The sequence below is a fragment of the Myxocyprinus asiaticus genome, chromosome 40, assembly GCF_019703515.2.
Source record: "Myxocyprinus asiaticus isolate MX2 ecotype Aquarium Trade chromosome 40, UBuf_Myxa_2, whole genome shotgun sequence".
In the NCBI taxonomy this organism is placed as follows: domain Eukaryota; kingdom Metazoa; phylum Chordata; class Actinopteri; order Cypriniformes; family Catostomidae; genus Myxocyprinus; species Myxocyprinus asiaticus.
The window spans coordinates 15,189,845-15,209,845 of record NC_059383.1 but is presented as its reverse complement, the minus strand read 5'-3'; the positions used below and the strand labels follow the sequence as shown (position 1 = coordinate 15,209,845).

Genomic DNA, 20,001 nt, shown 5'->3' with positions numbered 1-20,001 from the left:
AGACATACCAGGAATACTGTAAGGCTTAACTTACTGTAATGTTAGTATTTCAAAATATAGTAGTCTGGGATCATGCAATGCTAAGGAGTTCTTTCTATTTTTACTTTTTGCAGTCACAAGCAATTGCTGTTCAATATACTGTACATTTAATTTACCCCAGGAGACATAATTAGCCTCTTTTCATTTTCTTCTGTTTCTTCTCCTTAATCATTTTTGCCATAAGGGTTGTAATAGAATGCATAAACTTCATAAAAACAAAATACTGAATATTTCAAGATAACCCACAGCTTTGTAATGCAAACATAAACAGCGTGTCTAATTTATTATCAATAGAATTTAGTTAATTTAGTTAATTTAATTTAGTTAAGTTAATTTAGGCAATATTTATCATATTCATAATATTTATAATACACAAGGCTGACAAAAAATAGGAGAGGACACACTAAAGGAGGTGGACAAAATAACATGTTTATTAAAGGAAATATTTCATATAGTAATAACAAAAAGAAGAAGATTCAGTTGCTGCAGATCCATGGTAGATTGTAATCTGGTCACATTTATTTTAATAAACAGATCTCTCAGAATATCCTTTGGGATAGACAGAAGTCAAATTAAGTTCCCCCAAAACTACACTATTACGTTTTACAATGTAGTTTTACACATGGGAGAGATTTTATTAAGATAATTTCAGATCAAAGTGGTAACTAACATGGCCAAGTGAGTAGCTACGTAAGTGTAACTTGGTAACCCAGATAACCAAATAATATAGACCAAACCAATAGAGCTAGACAGATAGTTAGCTAGCTAGTAAGCCTATTGGCAGTGTACAGACTGTTAAATAAAAACAGTTAAGTCAACAAAAGAACTGGTTTCATGTGGTCATAGTGTGTTACATATTTCCTTTCTTGAAAACAAGCTATCCCTTTCTCCTCTTCCTCCTGTTTTGATTAGCAGTTTGATCTGTGATCTAGCCAGCCAATCAAAATTTACCACCTCATCTCTGATTGGCTGAAATTCTGGCACATTATAATGCTGTAAACTTGAGCAAGCGGTCGCATGCAGAGTGGGTAGTAGGAGAGAGCAACTGAGATCTTGCACATGCAAAAAACAATGGAGTAACAAATTTCAGAAATCTGTGCAAATTCACATTCAAAGAAACTTTATTCAAGCGCTAAACTGATTTTTGTTTGCTCAAAATTAATTCATCTTTGCAAGAAGATACGTTGCTTTACAAAACTGAGTTCACGCCTGTACAAAATCCCTTTTAATGCACTCAAAATAACATTTTGCGCACACAGATTTGTGACACATAAATAACTCCATAGGGAACTGACGATTACACTTGTAGGAGCAGTAAATCACAAGTGGAATTATTTTATTTGCTAAATTAAAGCATCATAGGCTGAAATTTCTCAATAATTGGCCTATACACTTAAGTTTAGATCACTCCGTTGGTCAAGTGGCAGTGTGTCTGCTAATCATGCATATTGGCTTGGGTTCAAATCACCTGTGTATATCTGTATTACATTGTTATAACAGCATCCTTTTCAAAGGTTATGTGCATGACAATGTCATATGTTTACAACTACCCCTGACACTGCCAAAAGATGATCTTTCAGAACAGCACTTTTTTCTTCTTTTTTTTTATTTTTTATGGAGAGCAAGTACAAATGCCAAATTGACCAATGGGTGAGAATAAATGAGAATAAACTGAGAAAGCAGGAGACATTTCAAATCAAATCAAATCAAATCACTTTATTGTCACACAGCCATATACACAAGTGCAATGGTGTGTGAAATTCTTGGGTGCGGTTCCGATCAACATAGCAGTCGTGACAGTGATGAGACATATACCAATTTACAATAACATCAAATTAACACAACACAATTTAAACATCTGATATACACATAATTACACTCAACAATATACAAAGATTAACATACACTGTACAGTATACAATACGCACTATATAGATACACATTATTCAATAAAAATAAAAAATAAAAATATATTAAAAAGTATATATAGTAGTAAATATAGAATGTACAGTATTGTACTGTATTGACATTCAGGCTGTCGGTTGATAGTCAGTTGTTAAGAGAGAATATAATATAATAATAATATAATTTATGACAGTCCGGTGTGAGATATAAGAGTAAGGGTAATAAAGTGCAGCGCTGATGTATTTTGATCGTGGGAGATCAAGAGTTCAGAAGTCTGATTGCTTGGGGGAAGAAGCTATCATGGAGTCGGCTGGTGCGGGTCCTGATGCTGCGATAACGCCTGCCTGATGGTAGCAGTGAGAGCAGCCCATGGCTCGGATGGCTGGAGTCTCTGATGATCCTCCAAGCTTTTTTCACACACTGCCTTGTATATATTTCCTGGAGGGAGGGAAGCTCACCTCCGATGATGTGTCTGGCAGTTCACACCACCCTTTGCAGTGCTTTGCGGTTGTGGGCGGTGCTATTGCCGTACCAGACGGAGATGCAGCCAGTCAGGATGCTCTCTACAGTGCAGGTGTAGAACCGTGTGAGGATGTGGCGGTTCATTCCAAACTTCCTCAGCCGTCTCAGGAAGAAGAGGCGCTGATGAGCCTTCTTCACAACAACTTCAGTGTGGATGGACCATGTGAGTTCCTCAGTGATGTGGACACCCAGGAACTTGAAGCTGCTGACTCTCTCCACTGGTGCTCCATTGATGGTGATGGGACTGTGTTCTCTGTCCTTTCTTCTGAAGTCCACCACAAGCTCCTTTGTTTTACTGACGTTGAGGGAGAGGTTGTGCTCCTGACACCAGTGTGTCAGAGTGTGCACCTCCTCTCTGTAGGCTGTTTCATCATTGTCAGTGATCAGACTTACCACCGTCGTGTCATCAGCAAACTTAATGATGGCATTGGAGCTGTGTGTTGCCACACAGTCATGTGTGTACAAGGAATACAGTAGTGGGCTGAGAACACAGCCCTGTGGGGCTCCAGTGTTGAGGGTCAGTGATGAGAAGATGTTGCTGCCTATTCTAACCACCTGGCGTCTGCTTGACAGGAAGTCCAGGATCCAGCTGCACAGCGAGCTGTTTAAGCCCAGAGCCCGGAGTTTCTCATCTAGCTTGGAGGGCACTATGGTGTTGAATGCTGAGCTGTAGTCTACAAACAGTATTCTCACATAAGTGTTCTTTTTTTCCAGGTGGGAGAGAGCAGTGTGTATTGTAGATGCAATGGCATCATCAGTGGAGCGGTTGTTGCGGTAAGCAAACTGCAACGGGTCAAGAGATAGAGGCAGCACAGAGCAGATGTAATCTCTGATTAGTCTCTCAAAGCATTTGCTGATGATGGGGGTCAGAGCAACAGGATGCCAGTCATTTAAGCAAATTATTTTTGATTGCTTTGGAACAGGCACAATGGTGGATGTTTTAAAGCATGTGGGGACTACAGACAAAGAGAGGGAAAGGTTGAAAATGTCCGTAAAAACACCAGCCAGCTGGTTCGCGCACGCTCTGATGACACGGCCCAGAATGCCGTCTGGGCCCGCGGCTTTGCGGATATTCACCCATCGGAAGGATCAGGTTACATCCGCTACAGAGACGGAGAGTGAACTAACCTATGTAGCTTCGGCCGCGAGAGCTCTTTCCGCAAGGGCGGTGTTATTTTCCTCAAAACGAGCATAAAATGTATTTAGCTTATCTGGGAGAGAGGCAGCGGTGTTTATGGTGGAGTTTTTATTCTCTTTAAAGTACGTGATGATGTTAATTCCCTGCCACATGCTTCTAGAGTTGGTGGTGTTAAACTGTCCTTCAGTCTTGCTCCTGTACTGATGTTTTACGGTTCTGATACATAACTGGCTTTTTTATGCTCCTCCGCATTCCCGGAATTAAAAGCGGAGGTCCGCACATTAAGTGCCGCGCGAACATCGCTATTTATCCATGGTTTCTGATTCGGATAGATCCGTATTGTTCTGGTCGGAACCACGTCCTCTACGCACTTTCTGATTAAACACATTACGCTATCAGCGTAAAGCTCGATGTCATCATCAAAGGCGGACCGGAACATCTCCCAGTCCATGTGATCAAAACAGTCTTGTAGCGTAGAATCTGATTGGTCCGACCAGCACTGGATCGTTCTGAGGGTGGGTGCTTCCTGTTTCAGTTTCTGCCTGTAAGCGGGCAGAAGCAGAATGGAAGAGTGGTCCGATTTGCCAAATGGTGGGTGGGGGAGGGATTTATAGCCATCCCGGAAGGGAGAGTAGCAGTGGTCCAAAACCCGGTCCCCTCGTGTGTTGAAACTAATGTGCTGGTGGTATTGTGGTGCGACTGATTTTAAACTGGCTTTATTAAAGTCCCCGGTCACAATGAACGCGGCCACAGGGTGCGTCGTTTCCTGCTCACTTATACTCCCATACAGTTCCTTGAGTGCCCGGTCTGTGTCGGCTTGTGGGGGGATGTACACAACTGTGATAATGACCGCTGTGAATTCCCTCGGTAACCAGCATGGTCGACACAGAAGCATGAGAAATTCCAGATCAGGAGAGCAGAAAGACTTGATAGAATGTACGTTTCTCTGATCACACCAGGATTTGTTGATCATAAAACATACACCACCACCTCTGCTTTTACCTGAGAGGTCTTTCGCTCTATCCGCTCGGTGCACGGAGAACCCCGCGGGTTCAATGGCTGAGTCTGGAATCTCCGCAGACATCCAAGTTTCCGTAAGGCAGATAATGCAGCAGTCCCTCGTCTCTCGTTGGAAAGAGATCCGTGCTTTCAGCTCGCAGAGCTTGTTATCCAGAGACTGAACATTTGCCAGTAGAATAGTGGGTAGTGGGGGTCGATTTGCGCGGCGTCTTACTCTGATGAGAACGCCAGCTCTGTTTCCCCTTTTCCTCCTGCGTTTCTGCGGCAGTGCTGCCCAGACAAAGGGCTCTGCTTGCGTGTTTGTAAACAGCGGGTAGGCATTGAGGAATTTGAAGTCCGGTTTACAGTGTGAAATTGCTGAACCAATGTCCAAAAGTGTTTGTCTGTCGTAGACAATAAGGCAGACAACATCCAATACAAAAAACATAAGATTTGTGAACAAAACAAACAAAACATTACTATGTTGTGTCGGAGCTCGCAACGCAGCAGCCATACTCGGCGCCATCTTACATTTCTTCAAAAAAAATTCTGTTTGTTTGGCAAAATCTTAAGATTTTCAATATTAAATTGGTTTGACCATTTTAAAAAGCTTCTGAACTATGTATGGAAAATATAGTTCATATTTTTTTTTTCTCAGAAATTCAAACATTCTCAGAGCATTCTATAGATTACACTGTAATTACTGTCAGATACTGTCAATTTTGATTTATTTATTTAAAACTATTTTATAAATTGTGCTTGTGTGTTTTACAAAATTGTTTTTTATTATATCTGTTAAAAATACATCAAAATCTGCAGCAAAGCTACAAATGCATCCTGTCTAACCTAGATTTGAACCCAAGTCAGTGAATGTACTGTTAGTAAGCGTAACCATTGGACCAGCATCCCAGCTCTATTTTGATATGTCACTTTGTTGATTTTGAGGATAATCAAGTCATTATTCATTATGAAGAAATAAAAGCAATTGAAAGTATTTTATTGACACATATCAGCCTATGATGCTTTAATGTTGCAAATAAAATAATTCCACTTGCGATTTACTGCTTTGACAAGTGTAATCGCCAGTTCCTGTTCAAACCAATGTCCCATGTTAACATGGGAAACCAGATGTTACCCTGTGAAACTGTTAAAATCGCTCTTAAACTGTGTAAAATACATTAGAACAGACACCATGAAACAAAGAAGGTTAATACTGTTACCAACATTTTTTTATAATGTGCAAAATGTCTTTTCTTTACTCCTCGGCAATTCACATTGTACGAATCTGTTGAAAAGGCAAGTTAAATTATTCACATGCACATGCATATTTACAAGTGCACAAGTGAGTTTTGCTACAGGTTTCTCGCAAAAGTTGTTGCAAAAGTCAAGGCATGAAGATTTAAAGTTGCAGTGCCAGATTTGAGAGGTTGTAAGTGCCAATTTGTGGTTGTACTGCGAAAATGTACAAAAGTTAATGTGTAATACAAGTTTTATGTCTGTAGTTGTATTTATGTGAATGTCATTTTACACATCTGTGACTACTTGTCTGCAATTGTGAATTCAGAACACAAGCTTTGAATTATTGTCTGTGAATGCAGATTGCAACATTCAACTTCAATTTTTATTTTACAAGTTTTCACATCAGTGCTGTGAGTGTAAATTTCAACTTATGATTACATATATTTATTGTACAAGTTCTCAAATCCAAATATGCAATATCTTGAGTTTTGCTACTGATTTACCTTCATAGTAATGTCTCAGTCTCTATCTTTGCATCAATGGAACACTGATGAACAGATTAACGAAATTTTTCTCCTCACTCCATTCACAGATCAAACAAAACAATAGACAAACATACTGTACACAACAACAAATAATACATCTAAAGCTAAAAGACATGTTCCACAATAATAAAAACTTAAGAGTGTGTGTGTGTGTGTGTGTGTGTGTGTGTGTGTGTGTGTGTGTGTGAATGCGTGTAAAAGTAGAATATGCATCAGTTCAAATGTACTGTAGACACGCATCATGTCAAAGGCAAAACTTTTTCTGTTTCAGCTTCGGGAATATTCTCTTAAATTCCAAACCGTCCCCCTAGAACAGGGATGGGCAACTTTGAAAGGGGTGAGGGCCAAAATAAATTTCCATTCTACCAAGGGGCTGGATTACAAATCCGCACTCTAACAATGTTCACCCCTTTACTCAATTACCTCATTATTGTTGGTAATTTATTAGCACAACTAATGCAATGTTCTTTTAAAGATTTTGCTCCCTGTTTTAAAGAGCACCTATTACGGTTTTTAAATGTGCCTAATTTTGTTTTAAAGGTCTCATACAATAGATTTACATGCATCCAAGGTCAAAAAACACTTTAATTTGCTCATAATTTAAATTGTAATTATTTTTTCCCAGTGTCAAAAACGACTCGTTCAATGATCCGTTCTAAAGGATTCATTCTAAACTCTTAATTTCAGAGAGCCTACTCTGCTCTGATTGGTCAGATGTCCCAGTGTGTTGTGATTGGTCTACCGCTTTCAGCACGTGTCGGAAAGGAAACGGCCACTACCATATCCGAGTTTCAGCTCCGTTTGAAAAAATGTCTGTTTTACCTTACCAATTTGAGCCCAAGTCCGACAATGATGCATCAGAAGATAAACCCGAACCATCATCGCGACAAGAACAGGACATTTCTCAGTGGTAAGTTTATACGTAGTTTGATGACATGTTATAAGTGTGCAATTCCTCTACATCAGCTGTAACAAGTGTACAACAAACCGATGTGTATATTTCTAATTTATTGAGGTGCACATGTGGGAACTGTACCAGAATGCTAAACGAAGCTGAAAACCTCTGCTGCCATGAAGTAGGACAGGTAGTATAATAAATTAATACATTATATTGCAACCTAAGTGCTAGTAACACTAGCACATACCGAATGTTATGTTTATATGTTATGTGTAATATTGTGTTGCATAATCGTTTTGATTATTTTTGCATGTTTCCTTACAAACGTAACTACAGGTTTATTTTTTTTATTTGTTTAAGTATGCAGTGATGTTACCAGTCAATACAACCTTTATTGTAAAGCAATGTTTTCTTGATATTCAATATCACATTTTCCTTCCTAGATTCTAAGACGAATAAAAAAGATTCCAGTACATCCAACATGCATGGTACACCATCCCGGCTTCAAACCCAATTGTCTTAATCCATACACCTTTCAAAACATACACAACGTCTATAGAACTGACTATGGCCCTTTAAGGCACCGAGTCATAGAGTAAATGTTTATTACTTGATAAAAATTTGAAATTAGCAAATGAATATAACTACAATGAAGTTGTAACTACAAAAATAACTTGCAGCAATCAAAAATAACTTGCTTAAATGACTGGCGTCCTGTTGCTCTGACCCCCATCATCAGCAAATGCTTTGAGAGACTAATCAGAGATTACATCTGCTCTGTGCTGCCTCTCTCTCTTGACCCGTTGCAGTTTGCTTACCGCAACAACCACTCCACTGATGATGCCATTGCATCTACAATACACACTGCTCTCTCCCACCTGGAAAAAAAGAACACTTATGTGAGAATGCTGTTTGTAGACTACAGCTCAGCATTCAACACCATAGTGCCCTCCAAGCTAGATGAGAAACTCCGGGCTCTGGGCTTAAACAGTTCACTGTGCAGCTGGATCCTGGACTTCCTGTCAAGCAGACGCCAGGTGGTTAGAATAGACAGCAACATCTCCTCATCACTGACCCTCAACACTGGAGCCCCACAGGGCTGTGTTCTCAGCCCACTACTGTATTCCTTGTACACACATGACTGTGTGGCAACACACAGCTCCAATGCCATCATTAAGTTTGCTGATAACACACTGGTGTCAGGAGCACAACCTCTCCCTCAATGTCAGTAAGACAAAGGAGCTTGTGGTGGACTTCAGAAGAAAAGACAGAGAACACAGTCCCATCACCATTAATGGAGCACCAGTGGAGAGAGTCAGCAGCTTCAAGTTCCTGGGTGTCCACATCACTGAGGAACTCACATGGTCCATCCACACTGAAGTCGTTGTGAAGAAGGTTCATCAGCGCCTCTTCTTCCTGAGACGGCTGAGGAAGTTTGGAATGAACCGCCACATCCTCACACGGTTCTACACCTGCACTGTAGAGAGCATCCTGACTGGCTGCATCTCCGCCTGGTACAGCAATAGCACCGCCCACAACCGCAAAGCACTGCAAAGGGTGGTACGAACTGCCAGACACATCATCGGAGGTGAGCTTCTCTCCCTCCAGGAAATATATACAAGGCGGTGTGTGAAAAAAGCTCGGAGGATCATCAGAGACTCCAGCCACCCGAGCCATGGGCTGTTCTCACTGCTACCATCAGGCAGGCGATATCGCAGCATCAGGACCCGCACCAGCCGACTCCATGACAGCTTCTTCCCCCAAGCAATCAGACTTCTGAACTCTTGATCTCCCACGATCAAAATACATCAGCACTGCACTTTATTACCCTTACTCTTATATTTCACACCGGACTGTCATAAATTATATTATTATTATATTATATTCTCTCTTAACAACTGACTATCAACCGACAGCCTGAATGTCAATACAGTACAATACTGTACATTCTATATATACTACTATATATACTTTTTAATATATTTTTATTTTTATTTTTATTGAATAATGTGTATCTATATAGTGCGTATTGTATACTGTACAGTGTATGTTATTATTTGTATATCAAATGTTTAAATTGTGCTGTGTTAATCTGATGTTATTGTAAATTGGTACTGTCTCATCACTGTCACGACTGCTATGTTGATCGGAACCGCACCCAAGAATTTCACACACCATTGCACTTGTGTATATGGCTGTGTGACAATAAAGTGATTTGATTTGATTGATTTGAAGTTACATTTTACAAAATGACATAATAAAGACATTACAAAAATTTATTTTGTACTCCAATAAACTTTATTTATAAACATAGAAAATCCCAAAAATAAACAGTAATGTGTTATAATGGGTGCCCAAGTTGGTGCTCAAACCCGGGTCTCTAGTGTGAAAAGGGTTGCAGTCTTATCCCCTAATCCAACAGGAGATATAAAGGCACCATTCAGTCTCAGGGGAAAAGGCAATTCCAAAACTTCAACAAAAGGTAAATAATCCACATGGAGAGGCATCAAAATAAGGGAAAAATTCCAAAGTTCCAGAAATCAAAAAATCTCAAAAAGTATAAGAACATACAGACATATATCACGGGGAAAGAACTGAGGCTGACTTACTTCAAGAGAAGACTGAGCAAATAACAACTGAAAGGACTGGGTTTAAATTCAAATGACAAAACTAGGCACAGGTCAAACAGAGTGGAGAGAGTTCAAAAGTTCATTGCTCCCCCTAGTGGCCAGCCAGGGAATTGTCATGAGTCTCACAGTCTCACACGAAACAAGGCATCTCAAGGTGGTCTCCAGCTCTTGATTCATCCTCTCAGTCTAACTAACAGATGCACCCAGGAGTCAGCAGAAAGCCTTCCAAATCCAAGAAGTAAATTGTGGTCCATGGTCTGACACAATGTCCTGAGGGATACCATGCAGTCAGACAACATATTGCAACAGGAGCTTAGCTGTTTCTTGGGCGGAGGGCAGCTTGGTTAAAGGTATGAAATGGCAAGCCTTTGAAAATCTATCAACAATAACAAAAATTACGGTGTTACCTTCAGATGGGGGAAGTCCTGTGATAAAGTCAACTGAGATGTGAGACCAAGGTCGGGATGGAATGGGAAGTGGGAGCAACAACCCTTGAGGATGCATCCTAGGTGACTTGCTTCAAGTGCAAGTGGGGCAGGCTACAACAAATGAACAGACATCCTCCTCCATGGTGGGCCACCAAAATTGTCTCTTCAGAAACTCCACTACCAGGGTGACTTGTCAGTCTCGAGGAGTGCCCCCAATGTAGTACTTGAACGAACTGATTTGGGAACAAATATACAGCCTGGTGGGCCATTACCTGGGTCTGCCTCTGTTCTTCGAGCCCTCCTGACAATAGTCTCTGTTCCCCACCGGATAGGTGCCACAGTCCGGGTGCTTGAGAGGATCAGCTCAGGGTTCTGAACTTGCTCAGGGGTATCAAACTGCCTGGACAAAGCATTCTGGTAGGACAAGGTGAAGTGGAAGCGATTTAAAAAAAAAGTGCCCACCTGGCCTGATGCGGTGAGAGTCGCTTAGCCTCCTGTATGTAAGACAGGTTCTTATGGTCAGTCCAGACCAGGAATGGATGTTTAGCCCCCTCTAGCCAGTGTCGCCACTCATCTAAAGCCACCTTGACCGCAAGCAGTTCTCTGTTGCCAATGTCGTAATTACGTTCACTGGGAGAGAGATGGCGTGAGAGAAAAGCACACGGATGTAGTTTCCCCATCAGTGCTTGATCATTGAGAAAGTATAGCTCCCACCCCCAACTTAGAGGCATCAACTTCAATGATAAAAGGGAGCTCCGGATCAGGCAGGGTAAGTATTGGAGCTGTGACAAAACGCTTCAGTTCCTTGAAAGCCTTGTCTGTCTCTGGAGTCCAAGAAAGCTTCTTAGGGAGACCTTTAATAAGGGCATTGAGGTGCAGTTATGGAGCTGAAATTCCTCATAAAACGTCTATAGAAATTTGCAAACCCCAAAAAGCGTTGCAGCTCCTTAACTGTGCTGGGACATGGCCAGTCAGTAACTGCCCAAGTCTTGCAAGGGTCCATCTGGATGTGACCATTCGAGACTATGAACCCAAGGAATGAGACTGTGGGCTGGTGGAACTCACATTTCTCCACCTTAACAAACAGGTGGTTCTTCAGGAGGCGATGTAAGACTTGTCTGACATGTTGCACATGTTCGTGGAGGCTATCATCTAGGTAAACAAAAACAAAATGATTAAGCATATCTCTGAGGACATCATTAATGAAAGCAGGGGCATTAACTAAACCAAAAGGCATAACCAAGTATTCATAATGATCACAAGGGGTGTTAAATGTGGTTTTGCATTCATCACCTTCACGAATACGGACAAGGTTGTAAGCATTTCGCAGGTCTAACTTTGTGAAAATGGTCGCTCCCTGAAGCAACTCAAAGGCAGAAGTCATTAGGGGAAGTGGATATCGATTCCTAACAGTAACCTTATTTAGTCCACGATAGTCTATGCAAGGACGGAGCCCGCCATCCTTCTCGACAAAAAAGAAGCCTGCTCCAGCAGGTGATGAAGGGCGTATGAACCCAGAGGCCAGGGCATCCTTGATATAATTCTCCATAGCAACTCTTTCAGGGGCTGAGAGAGAATAGAGCCGACCGTGAGGCGGGCAAGTTCCAGGCAACAATTCAATGCCACAATCATAGGATCGATGAGGGGAAAGAAGAGCAGCTCACGCCTTACTGAATACCTCTTTTAGATCCATGTATTCTTGAGGGACTCGGGATAATTCAGGGGAGACTTGGGACTCGAGAGAGGGAGAAGGTGTAGTGAAAAGACAAGCAGCATGACATGAGGTTATTGAACCAAAGGTCCAGTTGATATGTGGATTATGATGGTTCAACCAAGGACCACAGGGAATTCTGGAGAGGGAATAACATGAAACTGAAGCATCTCCTGGTGTTCCCCCACATACAGACGTAGTGGAGCAGTGAAATGATGGATCTTACCTGAACCAAGGGGACATCCATCAAGAGCAGTGACATTCACAGGAGGGTCAATGGTGGCGAAAGGGATCCTGAGTCGGGAGGCTAGGTTAGCGTCCATTAATTTTCCAGCGGCTCCGGATTCCACGAAGGCCTTCAAATGTTGTTCACCCATTCCCCAAGAAAGTGATATGTTGAGGAGGACTCCAGTTGCCCCAGACTCGGGAGTTGTTGCTTGACCTGTCACAGTCCTCCCTTCCCTGGATGGGCCTTGTCTTTTTCCCATCAGCACTGGGCAGGAAGATCTGAAGTGTCCAGGTTCTCCACAATAGAGACAGCACCTCTCCCTCATTCTTCGGTCATGTTCTGACCGAGAGAGATGGGTACGCCCCATCTGCATGGATTCCTCCAGAGCAGAAGAGAAACTTGAGGAAAGATCAGTGGGTGCTGAACTCAGTGGAACCCGAACTTCAGATGATGGGTAAGGGGTGGAGTGAAGTTCTCTCCTTCTCTCCATAAATTGGTTATCTATCTGTATAGACAGATCAATTAGTGTCTCTAGCTCTGCCATGGCCTCTCTGGAGACTAGTTCATCCTTGATAGTGTCAGAGAGGCCGTGCTGAAAGGCTGCTGTCAGAGATTCCATGTTCCACTTGCTCTCTGCAGCTAAATTATGGAAGGTAATGGCATACTCAGCGACACTGAGGTTCCCTTGGTGGAGTCATTAGAGTTGCTTAGCCGCTTCATCTCCACAGACTGGGTGATCGAACACCTTTTGCATTTCCTCAGTGAAAAGCTGGTAGCTAGAACATGGGAGTGTTTGCTGCTGCGGCCCAGGATAAGGCCTTCCCAGTCAACAGGGTGATGAGGTAAGCAATCTTAGATCTGTCTGAGGGGAAAGTGGTAGGCTGCAGCTCAAAGTTCAAGGAGTACTGAGTAAAAAATCCCTGGCACTCTCCAGCCTTGCCATCATAGCATTGAGGAGCTGGAAGATGAGGCTCAGGGCCAGCCAAATGTGGAGGTGAGGCAGGAGTGATCAGCAGAGGTTGAGACAGTACCAGCAGATTATGAAGAATCTGGACAAGCAGTTGCTTATGTCTCCCAACCGCAGCTTCTTGTCTAGCCAAGATTTGTTCATGCCTGTCCGTGGTGGATTGTTGACTGGTCACTGCTGCCATGAGGTGTTGAAACTCAGATGGGCTTTGTCCTGTGGTGGCTGTTGCAAGCATATCCAGGTCTGCTGGGTTCATGCTTTGGCTCAGTCTTGCTGTTATAATGGGTGCCCTAGTCAGGGCTTGAAACCAGGTCTCTAGCGTGAGTCTTATCCCCTAATCCAACAGGAGATACAAAGGCACAATTCAGTCTCAGGGGAAAAGGCGATTCCAAAACTTCAACAAAAGGTAAATAATCCACATGGAGAGGCATCAAAATAAGGGAAAAATTCCAAAGTTCCAGAAGTCAAAAAATCTCAAAAAGTATAAGAACATACAAACATATATCACGGGGAAAGAACTGAGGCTGACTTACTTCAAGAGAAGACTGAGCAAATAAAAACTGAAAAAACTGGGTTTAAATACAAATGACAGAACTAGGCACAGATAAACTAGATAATTAATCAAACAGAGTGGAGAGAGTTCATAAGTTCATTGCTCCCCCTAGTGGCCAGCCAGGGAATTGTCAGGAGTCTTACATAATGTATACATTTGCATATTTATTTTTTGGTTATAATGCTTTAATGTAACAACTGTGTTATCTGGGGTTACCTGATTGGTGTAACTCTGTTTCCATGTGTAACCCATAGCTATACAGGCATCACAGAGAGCAATGAAAGATGGTTCTGCCTTCACAGTAGTAAAGAACCTGGTCATCCTCCTCACCAACCGCTGCCATGGGTTCTGCAGGAACAAATAAAGAGACATAACACATCAGTACAATAATCCATCTGAAGAATGAACTAAAAACAACCAAATTTACCATCATTATTAGTGTTATGGCACAAAAACTGGTACGAAATAGAATTTACCTGGCTGGCACCTGGCGTGCCAAATAGTTGGCTGCCTAGTAGCATGTGATTTGCACAGGCAGGCTGAGAAAAGCTGACATTGACATCAGAGCGTACTGAAACCTCCTTCTCCTCCCACAGTGCCTGCGGTTCAGGCTGAGAGCTGGAGATCTGTGGTCTGTCATCATTAAGGAAATAAACAGGTAGTGAGGGAAATGCCCCTTAGAACGTAATATGGCAGACTCTACTGAATAGTTTCTCTTGAAACAAAATTATGACTCAGATGTCATATGGGTTAATTTCACTTACTGACCTGTTTTTTTCACACAAGCTGTGAGAGTCCAGAGTCAGCCCGGTGCATCTTGGCTAATAGTGCGCCACTCTGTCGTTTTACTCCTGTGGTCAAAATTCAGAGCTGGTTATGGTGGGTTCAACAACAATAATTAACTCACGTATCACAAAAAAAGAGTTATGTATCAGAGCTATTGCTTGAAAGTAGTACCTGATTTAAAACTTCTGCTAAACCAACAGTGTTTTTAATTTCAGGGATGGTGATCCTGTCCTCTGGATTATGTAGTAACATCTTAGATAGTAGACCTTACAAAGCAAATAAAACAGAAACTTCAGCATCACACATTAACTAAAGATTTTCACATTAAATGTTAGTGGTGATTGCTCATGTAAACTGCACCTCCAAGATGCTATGGTGTTGTGGGTGGTTGCCAAGGCATTGCTATGAGTGCTAAGTTGTTCTGAATTTTTAGTGCATTGCTGTGCAGTTGCTAGGGTGTTCTGGATGGTTTCTTACTAGTTTAAGTCAAAGACAACAACCTCTGAACAAGTCTCTGTGATTCCTGGTCTCTGGATATGGTTTGGGTTTTCTTCAATGCAAGTCTGCAGGATTTTTTATCCATTTTATTATTTGCTACTCTGATCACTTAAAAAGTTATAGTGCACATCTGCTCAAAAAGCCACAAGACTTGAGGTATTATTCATGACTATATCACAAATGGTGTGGGAATAGTTACGCGCTTAAGTATAATATTCAGGGTTAGAATTTGTTAAAATCCCTAACCCAAAGTATGAGCAATAGTTATAGTGATGCTTGCTTTAGCAACCACCATTTTTAAGGTGCCAAGTAAATAGCTGTTATTACAGTAACATGAATTGAAATATACTGATTTGTATAACTGTAATTTGCAAGACTAGTGATGCTTACTGAGGGGCACAGCATCGATTTTCTTCCAGGGTGTTAGGTAGATATTCTTCTCCAGCCAATCCAAATACTTGGCTGGAGAATCCAATATTAACCGGTTATAACCGGTTAATTTTGTTCCGATAATTTTTTCATGAAACTAAAGGCCAAAGGGTTTATCAAAGTAAATTTTTTGAGCTATACCACTTCATTTTGCCTGAACAAATGAAACATATGCTTTGATCCTGAAGGAAACTGCGGCATCACACATTTCTTTGCCTAATTGCCCATTGTGAATGTCGCATTCTATGAATGAAAGCCTTTTTAACAACTATGTATTATTACTACAAATACATGCAGCTAATCCAAACAATGAAAACATTATTAAAAGATAAAAAGTGCATTTCTCAGATGTTTCCAAGTTTTCACTGAATTATTGTTAGATATGATGCTTTAATAAAGATTTGATGCTTTGACTGAGAAGCAGATCTGTAATTAAAATTATACTTAACTGTTAATTAACTGATGTTATGATTTTTATGCTGATAAATCCACCACACAGGCTTTTCGCTTATTTTGGTGAGGCAAGTGGCTTATTTTGGGCTTGTTATTCCAGACCAGGTTGCTTGTTTCTCTTGCAAGATCTGGCAATACTGCAATTGGTATTTCACCCACCCCTTAGCACAGAGTACTGTCATTTTAAAAATAATGTTATAAAAATACAGTTTTTGCTCAGAACGAACTGAAATGAAAAACATTTCTTTTTTTCTCCCTGATATTGACTACCTCCAGCTAACATTGCAGAGAGCACAATGCCACAAGCCCAAGTGTCTGCAGGTTGAGTGTGACATCAGCTCTGGATCAACATAAGGCAGAGTGACACACAGATGGGTTAACGGCCACTAACTGCCATGATGGCGGAACATGGTAGCCAGTCCAAAATCAGAGATCTTCAGATTATTTGTCGGAAATATGCCAGAAGAGAATATACATTAGAGAGATGAGAGACTGTGTTATTTTGAGAGTATATTCATGTCTAAAGGTTGCTATGCAGTGCTTCACACAGCATCTGTAAGAAAATGTGTTTTGTGCCATAGCTGTTACCATACCATATGGTGTATTTTTGCACAATTTACACATGATCATCCAGATTTACCTTTATCATCAAGAAGAATTTTCTCAGGCTTTATGTCACAATGTGTAATCCCAATGCTGTGAAGATATTCCTGCAAATGAGAGAGATCTGGTTTTAGAATAAGGAAGGCTATGGAGTAAAAACTGCATAAAATACATCAGAGTCAGAGAAAAGTTTAACAAAAATCTGTGAAAAAATCCCACTTCCCACACCAGTTATTAACTGCTGAAAAAACCTATGTGCCTCCTTTTCTGGCATCCCAATGTCTGGCTCTGTCAGAATGGAAGATGAATAATATTTTGAAGAAGTTTTATTTATATAGTGCCTTTCCCAAGCTCAAGGTCGCTTTACAATAAGCATGATTGATACAATTAGATACAACATAGAAAATAAAAAAAGATATTTCAAATAAATATATAACTATTTCATCCGAGACAGTGAGTCAAAATGTATAGAAAAAAGATTTTTTGATTTGCTATCATTTGCTATAACTTTATTTAAATTCATTAAATAATGTTAAGAGAGTTTCTTATTACAATATGTATATATACATATTATTTTAATGTTGTTTTGCTTTAATATTCAACGAATTTGTATACATTTTAGAGTGCAAAACATCCTTCATCCAAACCCACAGTCTTCCTCATTCTGGAGAGGAGCAAACAGGTGGCAGCAAGGAATGAGGTGACGGAATTCACTAAGGATCAAGGTACCTGTGATGTGAGAAAACGCAGGGAAAGGAACACAAAGAGCTGGATGGTGTCAGCCACTATTGGTAGATGGCTGCAGGAAGCAATGTAGCAGTACCAGAAGAGCTTTGATGAAAGAAGGGAAAGGTTTGAATGTAACCTCGTATGTTATTAAGAATTCTATCTTTCGCCCGAATGTAATGATTTACAAAACTTTTTGTCTGGCACTCATTTTGATAGAGTTTATGAACTGCTGGAGTCAGAGGAGCAAGAACTATGTTGGAGAGGCAGGCTAAGTTGCGCGAGAAAGCCAAGATTGTGAGAAAGAAGAGAGAGCAAGAGGCAGAGAATTGTTGCTAATCTACCAACTCTTCAAATTGGAGCAGCTACTACACAAAAGGCACTAGTGGCATACAATGGAAGTGAATGTGACCAATTTTTGGAGGGTATAAAGGCAGAAATTTGAAGCTTATAATTTAATAAAATCACTTACATTAATTCTTCTGATGAAACTCATGTATTATTTGAGCTGTAAAGTTGTTTAAATTGTAATTTTTACAGTTTGTTTACATTACATCGTCATGGCAACGAAGTTTTAAAATTGGTTATAACTTTACAGTACACAAAAAGGTTAGTAAGTGATTTTATCACACTAAAATCATGTTTACACACATATTGTTTATGTCTTGTGGCTATAATTTTGAAAGAGTGAGTATTTTAACGTTCAAAAATTGGTCACATTCACTTCTATTGTAAGTGCCTCACTGAAACATAGATTTTTGCTTTTTTTTTTTTTTTTAAGAAAAGGAGGGGCAAGCCAAAATTAACTTTTGTGTTAATCAGTATTATGTCACAAATGATGTCGACTGAGCTAAACTTGTACTGAATCCAGAATATTCCTTTAAACATACAGTATGAATGCCACTAGATAATGATAATACGCAGCCCTAAAATATTTGAGAGCATTAAACATAAATAAAATATATCAAATTTGGGACAAATTTCAAATAAAAACTAAATATACTGAAAACGAATAGTGTGAAAACTAATGAAAATCATTCTCATTACAGACTTGACATTCTTGCCTTGTTAACTGTCAACACAAGAATGAAATACAGCTCCCCCAGAATGACAGTGACAGAATTTTACAAGGGAAATTTTAAAGTCTCTATGCTTACATGTGTTATCTGTTTTACAAAAAAAGCTTTGAAGGTGTAGTATTGATTCTTGTGAATGTGGTGTTCTTCAGCAAGACCAGTGGGAGATGCTTCATCTGGACGCTGATAGAGAACAGCGACAGAAGCTCCAGGACCAGGACAAACGACACAAGCTGCTGGACCTTTCGCTTTGGCATAAGATGAAGTGCCTGGCGCGAGATCAGCAGGAAGAAATGGCACTGGATATGAGCATCCTGGAGCAGCTATTGACTGAAGAGAAAGTTGAAAAGCATGAGGAGGTTCTCAAGGAGGTACTGTAAGACTTCAGAACAGACAGTGGCCAGCAGAGAATTTTAAAATGAAATGTTCAATTTCTGAGTCACTAGCATCACCAAACGGAATTGCCAAAATAATAACTGTTTTCAGACAGGTTTTTACTCCCCCGTCTGGCATTAGTCGAACAAACAGACATTCCCGCCCCAGAGTCAGACCATTGGTTGAGCCAATTTTATAGTCTCAGGCTGGTCGGAATGATCAAACAAACAGAGCAATGTTTTGAAAGAGCCAAAGAGCCACAGTGTTTAACAATCAACCTACTGTACAAATGGCTTACTTACACTGTAGATGTCTCTGCATATTAAGCTGAGATAGGAGAGAGTATTTTAACATTGAACATTTCACCTTTAAAGTATTAAAAATAGCAAAAGTGAAAATTTTATGGATAAAGAGCAGTAGAAAAGCTGAAAAAAAAAAAAAACTGCTGAAAATGTAAGAGCTGGAGCATCAAGAGGAGCAGCACAGGTACCGGCAGTATCTGGCAGAGCAGCTGCATGAGCAGAAACGGCAGGAGGTTGAGACAGAGCAACTGATTGAGTCAGAGCTCCAGCAGGCCTGAGCCCGCCGGGAGGAACAGTGGCATCTGGAAAAGACAGCCAGAGACCGGCTTATGAAGGATGTCATGGACACTCGCCGATTACAGATCCAGGAGAAGTGTAAGAAGAATGCTTTATCTGGCTGTCTATCTATATGTCCATCCATCTATCAACTTGTACCTTTAATTACAACATCAAATTCAGAAGATGTTTGAGACTAATGTGAGGATGTTTTTTTTTTTTTTTTTTTTTTTTTTTAAGTGAATGCAGAAACAGGCTGAGCTTGTCAAACAGAAAGAAGACCTCGACCGAATCATTCAAGAGAACAAATTGCTGGATGAAGAAGAAAAGACTCGGTAGGTTCCGATCCATGAAAACTATTAAACTCAACCATACATGTCCCGAATCCATCAAAAATAATAATGTCTTGTTTCATGGATTTTTAGTTTAAGGGAGGCCTCTCGGGAGTATCAGGCAGATCTGTTGGCTCAGATGCTGCACGCCAGCACCTTCGAGAAGTGGAAAAAGCCAAGAAAGAGCAAGAGTTCCAAAAGAGTCTAACGTACCAAGAACAGTACAGTAAGAAAATACAGGACATCTTATCAAGGCCCATATCTAGCACCACAGCAGTTCACCCCTTCAGGAGACGAGAACGTCCCTACTCCAGCTTTGGTGAACAGTTAAATATGGCATAA

The 20,001-nt window shown here is 40.7% G+C and overlaps 2 pseudogenes; one reads left to right on the top strand and one right to left on the bottom strand.

The window, feature by feature from the left end:
• Window positions 1-6,631: 6,631 nt before the first annotated feature.
• LOC127430520 (serine/threonine-protein kinase Chk1-like) lies at window positions 6,632-17,235 on the bottom strand (annotated as a pseudogene).
• A 318-nt stretch (window positions 17,236-17,553) lies between these two features.
• LOC127430519 (cilia- and flagella-associated protein 53-like) lies at window positions 17,554-20,001 on the top strand (annotated as a pseudogene).